The sequence below is a fragment of the Hirundo rustica genome, chromosome 6 (assembly GCF_015227805.2).
Source record: "Hirundo rustica isolate bHirRus1 chromosome 6, bHirRus1.pri.v3, whole genome shotgun sequence".
Classification (NCBI taxonomy): Eukaryota; Metazoa; Chordata; class Aves; order Passeriformes; family Hirundinidae; genus Hirundo; species Hirundo rustica.
In genome coordinates, this window is record NC_053455.1 from 689,482 (window position 1) to 697,585 (window position 8,104).

Sequence of the window (8,104 nt, forward strand, 5' to 3'; positions counted from 1 at the left end):
TCTCACCCTCCGGAGACAGGGGGAGCGGCGCTGACATAATCTACTCAAGCTTCCAGTCAATACCGCGCGGTTCCTTAACTAAGGAAGCAGAAAAATACCCGATCAATAGGCCGGTCTTTAACCAATTAACGCTGTCCCGGTGATTGGGCTCCGGCTGGGAGCCCGCGGAGCAATGCCGGCCCCGCAGGAATTGATGGGCAGCTCCAGGCCGCTGAGAGATTTAATCAGGCCCTCGGAGGAGAACAGAGAATCAGCGCTGATCGGATTTGCGGGAGACAACAGAATGGCAGGAATGGAAAATGAGGAAAACTCATTTCACTAACGCAATTCAGTGTGGATCTCATAAAAACCATCCCTGCCCATGGCGAGGGGGTTGGATTAGATGGCCTTCAAAGGCCCTTTCCAGCCAAAAATATTCCATGATTCTAAGTGAATATAGTAATATTCCTTCTACCACTTTTAGACCTGTGACCAGTATTGCTAGGAATAAAAAAATAAACATCGGACCCGCAGCAAAAACCTTTACTCCATGCGCTCCCTGTAAGCAAATAAATAAGAAAAAATATTATTTTTCAAGCTTGTCTTCAATAAAAATGAAAAATCGCTCCCAGAAGTCTGACTGTGTGCAGGAGTCAGGGCGTTGTGGTGGGACTGAGAGGCTTGGGAAAGGCAAAGTTTGGGAAGGTGCAGCCGTTACTGAAAGCAGCTTTGCTGTGGAAAATAATCCCGGGAGGGGGAAAGAGTTCACGGGGAAGGAATCCGCTGGAAACCACAAAGGAGGGGCTGCAGAGGATCGGGGGAGACCCTGCACTGGCAGGGGAGAGCCTCCTCCCCCCGGAGTTCCATCCCGGGGGATTTCAGCCGGGGGCAGGGGCAGATTCCTGCTGCCACCCAGCCCTGCCTGTCCCCCTGTCCGTGTGTCCTTCCAGCCCCGCAGATCCCGCAGCGCACCCCCAGTCCAGGCACTGCGGCTGCTCCGGGCTGGGCACATCCCGCCCGGCCTTGGCTGCCCCTCCTCATCCCTCAGGGAATCACCAGGGCTGGGCTGGAAGGGACCTTCGCGATCATCCCAATCCCCCCCTGGACGGGCAGGGACACCTCCCACTGCCCCAGGCTGCTCCAGCCTGGCCTTGGGCACTGCCAGGGATCCAGAGGCAGCCACAGCTGCTCTGGGAATTCCAGCCCAGCCAGGAATTCCTTCCCAAAATCCCACCCATATCTGCCCTTTTTCAGCATGATCCCATTCCCCCCTCCGCTATCTCTCCCCATCCCTGGAAAAAGTCCCTCTCCCCCTTTCCTCTGCATCCCCTTTAGGCGCTGGAATAAACAATTAAAAATGGAATATTTCCAGCTGTTTAACAAGGAGACATGCAAGGCCCCGGTGACTGGAAGAGTTTTCCCTTGGGATGGGCAGAGGAGCTCACAACAGCTTTTCCTGCTGCTCCTTTGTGCCCCTGGGCACCTTTGGGGTTTATTCCCGCGTTTCTGGGAGTGCTGAACAAAAGGTGAAATGATGGACACACATCCACTGAGGGGACAGGGCAGGGAAACCATCAGGCAGCAAGAATTCCCTTTGGATTGTCAGATTTAAGGAACACCACACAAAATTAAAGATAATGGGTTGGAACTGGACGATCTTCAAGGTCCTTTCCAACCCAAACCATTTTATGAGTCACAACAATCTGTGATCATTGTATTTTTTAACCAGCAGCTCACATTACAGCAGAAACCTTGTTTACAAACCCCCTTTGCTTTGCAGGAGCTCCCAGCTATAAATCCCTGCTGTAAATCCCAGGAACCCCAAAGTTTACAGGAATAAACCCCTGGCAGTGCCCGGGGTGCCCAGGGCAGGATGGCTCCCCCTGCCCCCGGGAGAGCTGCTGGTTGCAAACACACATTTGGAGTTTATTATCCTGGTGAGAAACCAAAATTCCGTGTCAGCTTCTATATTGGGCCGTAAAAAAAAAAGCCCATCATTAGCAGCCTGAGCCTTCCTCTGCTTCCAAACAACCCCACTCTGAATTCAGAAATTAACTTCCAAAAATGAGCTTCTGCCAAATGGCCCCGTTCCCATGGGTGTGCCCTGGAATGCCATTAACTCCACACGCAGCCACGGCTCCCTGGAATCAAATCTCAGGGGTAAGGAGAAGTTCTGCCTGACGGGCGATTGTTTGACATCGGTTCCCATTTCCATATTATCCTCAGTGGCCCCTCATCATCCCCGAGGGAATCCCTGGAATCGACCCAGCCCCCGTGAATTTCCCCCTCTCTCCCTTTCACTGAGTCAGTTGTCGTCCCCTCTTGGTTGTGCATCCGTTGGAATGTGCCAGGCTGGGAACGGGGCAGCGTTTTAACCAGAGCTGGGCTTCCAGCCACGTCCCAGCTCGGCGGGATTTCCTGACGGAGCTCATGGGAAGCTCTCCAGTTCCTGAGGTGCACCAGAAAAAATCCCTGGGGATTCCCCACCCTACAGGTGTTCTGCTCTGGAGCCGGGCTGGGAGAGCTGGGAATGTTCACCTGGAGAAGGGAAGGATCCAGGGAGAGCTCAGAGCCCCCGGCAGGGTCTGAAGGGGCTCCAGGAGAGCTGGAGAGGGGCTGGGGACAAGGGATGGAGGGACAGGACACAGGGAGTGGCTTCAGAGTAACAGAAAGGAGGTTTAAATTGGATATTGGGAATTGGGAATTCCTGGCTTGGCTGGAATTGCCAGAGCAGCTCAAGGCCAGGTTGGAGCAGCCTGGGACAGTGGGAGGTGTCCCTGGACATCCAGGGGTGGCACTGGGTGGGATTTAACCCTTTAACCCAAACCATTCTGGAATTCTGTTCCTGCTCTCTTGGGTCAGCAAGGGCTGAAAGCGAGGAGAAAATGACAATTTCCTTTCTGGCCCGTCCGAGTGTTCTTCTCTGAGTTGGTAAAACCCAAACAAACACAGGAGCAGCTCCTGGCTGGAGCACTCAGGAAAAAACCCCACAGCCGGTGCTTTATTGGGCAATGAAGTCCCACATCATAAACCAGCCAGAACAGAAGAACTGGGGTAATTAGTAATTAAATTCACCATAAGGAAGGGGAAAAAAAAAAAAAAAAAAAAAAAAAAGAGAGAGAGAGAGAGAGAAAGAAAAAAGCATTTTCTCTATTGATACTTCTGGGCATGGAACAATTTAGAGACAAGTCTGCCACAAAACCAGCAAAGGCTGGAAGGGAGACCTGTGGGAAGCACCTGGTGCTTCTCCTCACCCCTTTAAGAGCTACAAAACTTCATTGGGAAAACAAACCATCAAGAACTTAAAACCCAGAAACCAGATTCGCATGTTCAGCGTCACAATTCCACCGCTCAGGAAGGATTTGCCAGGCAGAAACACAAATAGAATAAGGGTATCAAACACTTCATAGCAGCCCGACAGGCTGGTGGGAACAAAGAGCTCTGCCTGACACGACAGCACTGCTCTAGTACCAAAAATCCTCCCAGGCACCATCCCAGCTCCTGTTGGCAAAGAGAATGCGCAGGGAAAAACGGGGGAAAACAACATTAAATTTAAAAAAAAAAAAAAGGAAAAAGAAAAAGAAAAAATCTAATGGAGTGTGACACTTTTGGGCAAAGCTGCTTTGTCAGGAACCAATAAAGCCCTGAAAATGAAAAAGTGAGAATTCAAAACAGGAAAAAAAGAAAAAAAAAAAAGAAAAAAAAAAAAAAAAAAAAAGAAAAGAAAGAGTAAAATCCATGTGCTGACCCTGCATATCTGGGAATTGAGGAGAGCTGACTGGGGCCAGTCCTGTGGCTGTGTCACCTCGGGGACAGTGGCACTGTCCCCTCCCAGGGCTCTGACACAGCTCAGGGGCTCTCCCTGCTCCCCTCATGCTGGAAATATCTGCCAGCCACATTCCCAGGCCAACACCTCCCGCTGATCCATCGCTCAGTGCTCCGGGCTAGATCAGCCAAACTCCAGCTCCTCTCCAGTGCTCGGGAAGAGCTAGAGAAGGCAAAATGTTTTAAATCAAAGGCTGAGGAGCTGCAGATTGCAAAGAGGAATTAGCAGCACCTCACTGCGAGCATCCTCCCCCTGTCAGAGACCCCAGAGCCACGGTTTAGCGTCGCTTAAAGCTCCAACAAGGAAACACAAATCACCCAGCGCTTGTTTGGCTTTTCTCCCCTGTACTTTGTTGCTTAGGAACCACTGTAAATGAGGGGTTCGGTTTATTTAAAATGAAATAAGAAGAAAAGCACACCACAAACGTTCTCCCACCTCCAGGGAGGATAGGAGGGTGAGGAACGGGAGTTTTACATGCCTGAATTCCATGGGAGGGAGGCTAATCCAAAGAATTGAAGAATTTCCATTAGCAGGGAGAGCTGATGGGACAACATCGAGGTGTCAAGAGTTTTGTTACCATTGCTGGATTCTGAGCAGAGATTTTTTATTCCTTACAACACTGAAATCTTCGGAACGTTTTGCCCTTTAACGAATAGAAAACCAGAGTGGAACACAGAATATGCCTTTAGTAACCGCAGCATCATTTCATGGGATCATGGAATCTCCTGAGCTGGGAGGGACCTGGCCTTGGGCACAGTGCAGGCTGCACCCAGCAGTGTGTGCCCCATCCCCAGCTGTTCATCCAGCTGTGTCACTGCTCTTTGTCCCTTCCAGGACCCATCCTCCCTGCAGGGATCTCTGCTGTTCCTGGCCCATCCAGGCTCACCGCAGGGCTGAGAAAATTCCATCCTCCCGCGGGAGATGCTGCAGCCAGGGGAGGAGCCCGGCATTCCCGGCTGGATCACACCTGGCCCTGGGAACAGCAGCACAGCCCGTGTGCACGGGATTGCCAGAGGAGCCCCGGAGCCATCCCAGCACCACGGGAGCTGCAGAGGAAAACTGCACCCTGCTGCAGGATCCCTGCTGCCAGAACCACATCTGTCACTGCAGGAGGCTGGGCTGGGCTGTGCCCAACACCCTGAGCAGCAGCGTGTCAGCCTGCGCTCCGACCATCCACGGGTTTGGTTGTGCTGCTGCATTTGTATTTTTGATATTCCTAATAAAGAACTGTTATTCCCATTCCCATATCCCTGGCTGAAAGCCCCTTAATTTCAAAATTATAACAATTCAGAGGGAGGGGGTTTCCATTCTCTATTCCAAGGGAGGATCCAGCTTTCCCTGGCTGACACCTGTCTGCCCAAACCAGGACAGACCCACAGGGATCATCCAGCCCCTGTCTCTGCACAGACCCCCAACAATCCCACCCTGGGCATCCTTGGGAGCAGTGCCCAAACCCTCCTGGAGCCTCCATTCCCGCTGGGATCACTGCCATTCCTGGCCCAGGTATCCCCAGAATAGCAGGGAACCCCACAGCTGGCGTTACCACTGCTCACACATCCTGGCTGCACCCATGGGAAAGAACCCCGCTGTCAGGGAAAAAGAGATTCTGACATTCGGAGTAAAGGGCAGGTCACTCCGGAGCACAGGGATGCTGTGAGGTCAGACAAGGGAAATTCCAATCACAGAAAGGTTTGGGTGGGAAAGGACCTCAAATCCCACCCAGTGCCACCCCTGCCACGGCAGGGACACCTCCCACTGTCCCAATGTCCAACCTGGCCTTGGGCACTGCCAGGGATCCAGGGGCATTATCTGCAGGTGGCACAAGATCCAAACAGGAAGGATCCAGAAGTATTTCCTGATCCTGATCCAGTGTTTGCCCTTGGCGCTCCTTTACAGCCTGCAGGAGTTCCAATAAAAACTGAACACCGAGAAATCCCTGCACAGGGAATTCTGTAGCTGAAAACATTCCCTGTCCCCTTTGCTGGCATCCCAACACCTGGAGCAAACGGCACTGGCGGCTCTCGGCTCCCCCTGGATTTACCACAGAAATCAAAGGCTTTGGAATGTGAAAGACAAGCCGGGAACAAAGGATTTAGATCCCCTAGATCAGGATGGAATTTGTAAAGCAGAAATAAGCGCAGGAACACAATTCTGCTTCCCCTGAGCGTGCAGCACCTGCCCCAGCACCGCCTGGATGGGCGAGGTGCATTCCCCTGGTTTTTGTGGAGGCGGCATCCCAGGCTCGTTGCCTCGGTGCCGGCTGCCTGCTCTGGTTCTGCCACTCTGGTGTCACTGTCATCCGTGGTGTCCCTGTCCTGCTCCCAGCCCTTCCTATGTATTCCCCCACAGCTCAAAAACCGAGGAATCCAAATTTTCCTTGGTGCTCTCCATTCCGTCGTTGCCAGCAGTGGTGCCTGTTGGGAGAGGCTGTTCTCCTTTTCCACACTTCCAAAGAAACCGACCCCATCCAAGGTGTGTCAGCTCTGGAGAAGGGTCCAGACAGGCAGCCTTGAAGTCTGGGGAATTCCAGAGCAGGACGGGGCAAAGGCTGCAGGGAAAAGGAACTGAGACCTCCTTCTGTGTGCTCACACTGCCACAAAGGTCCCAGGACAGCAGGGAATGGCTGCTGGCTGTATCCCTGGGACAGCAGGGAATGGCTGCTGGCTGTCCCCAATCCCTGGGAGAGCAGGGAATGACTGCTGGCTGTCCCCAATCCCTGGGAGAGCAGGGAATGACTGCTGGCTGTATCCCAGGATAGCAGGGAATGACTGCTGGCTGTCCCCAATGTCCCAGGATAGCAGGGAATGACTGCTGGCTGTATCCCTGGGACAGCAGGGAATGACTGCTGGCTGTATCCTGGGACAGCAGGGAATGACTGCTGGCTGTCCCCAATCCCCCTGGGACAGCAGGGAATGACTGCTGGATGTATCCCAGGACAGCAGGGAATGACTGCTGGCTGTATCCCAGGACAGCAGGGAATGACTGCTGGCTGTATCCCAGGACAGCAGGGAATGACTGCTGGCTGTATCCCTGGGACAGCAGGGAATGACTGCTGACGGTACCCCTGGGACAGCAGGGAATGACTGCTGGCTGTCCCCAATGTCCCAGGACAGCAGGGAATGACTGCTGGCTGTCCCTAATCCCTCTGGGACAGCAGGGAATGACTGCTGGCTGTCCCTAATCCCCCTGGGACAGCAGGGAATGACTGCTGGATGTATCCCAGGACAGCAGGGAATGACTGCTGGCTGTCCCCAATGTCCCAGGACAGCAGGGAATGACTGCTGGCTGTCCCCAATCCCCCTGGGACAGCAGGGAATGACTGCTGGCTATATCCCAGGATAGCAGGGAATGACTGCTGGCTGTCCCCCGCCCGGGTCCGAGCCTGGCTCAGGCATTCTGGGAGAACAATTGCAGTTATTGATCCCAGCCCTGCTGCAGCTGCCGGTGTTTAAAAGCTTCCCGAGCTCCTTGTGATGGATGGCCCAGCTCTGCTCTGCAGCACCGCTAACGAGGCTGCCCAGAGCCCAGCTAACGAGATCCAGGAACACAGGACATTCCCTGTGATCCCATGGGCATGGCCATTTCCCCTTTATCCCCAGGACATTCCCTGTGATCCCATGGGCATGGCCATTTCCCCTGTGTCCCAGGGACATTCCCTTTATCCCAGGGACATTCCCCTGTATCCCATGGGCATGGCCATTTCCCCTTTTTCCCAGGGACATTCCCTGTGTCCCATGGGCATGGCCATTTCCCCTTTTTCCCAGGGCCATTCCCCTGTATCCCATGGGCATGGCCATTTCCCCTGTGTCCCAGGGACATTCCCTGTGTCCCATGGGCATGGCCATTTCCCCTTTTTCCCAGGGACATTCCCTGTATCCCATGGGCATGGCCATTTCCCCTGTGCCCCAGGGCCATTCCCTGTGTCCCATGGACATGGCCATTTCCCCTTTTTCCCAGGGACATGGGACATTCCCCTCTGTCCCATGGAATTAGGGGCACTACCCAACGCTTTGGCAGCGCCTCAGGTGAGAGGAAGGAGGGTTGAGCCCAGCTCTGCCCGTGGCTGCACCCTGGGTGCTGCTCCTCACCCTGTCCCTCCTGGAAAAGCCGCTTCCACCCCTCCCTGCAAACCCCTCCAAGAGGAAAAGCCCAGCCCAAGGTCCTGCAGTGACACAGCACCGCCAGGGCTGTGGGAGCCCTCAGTCCCTTCAGCTTGAGTTGCTCCTTGTGATCTTAAATCAGAAGAAAATCGTGGGGTAGTGTTTGTTCTATTATTATTATTATTATTATTATTTTTTA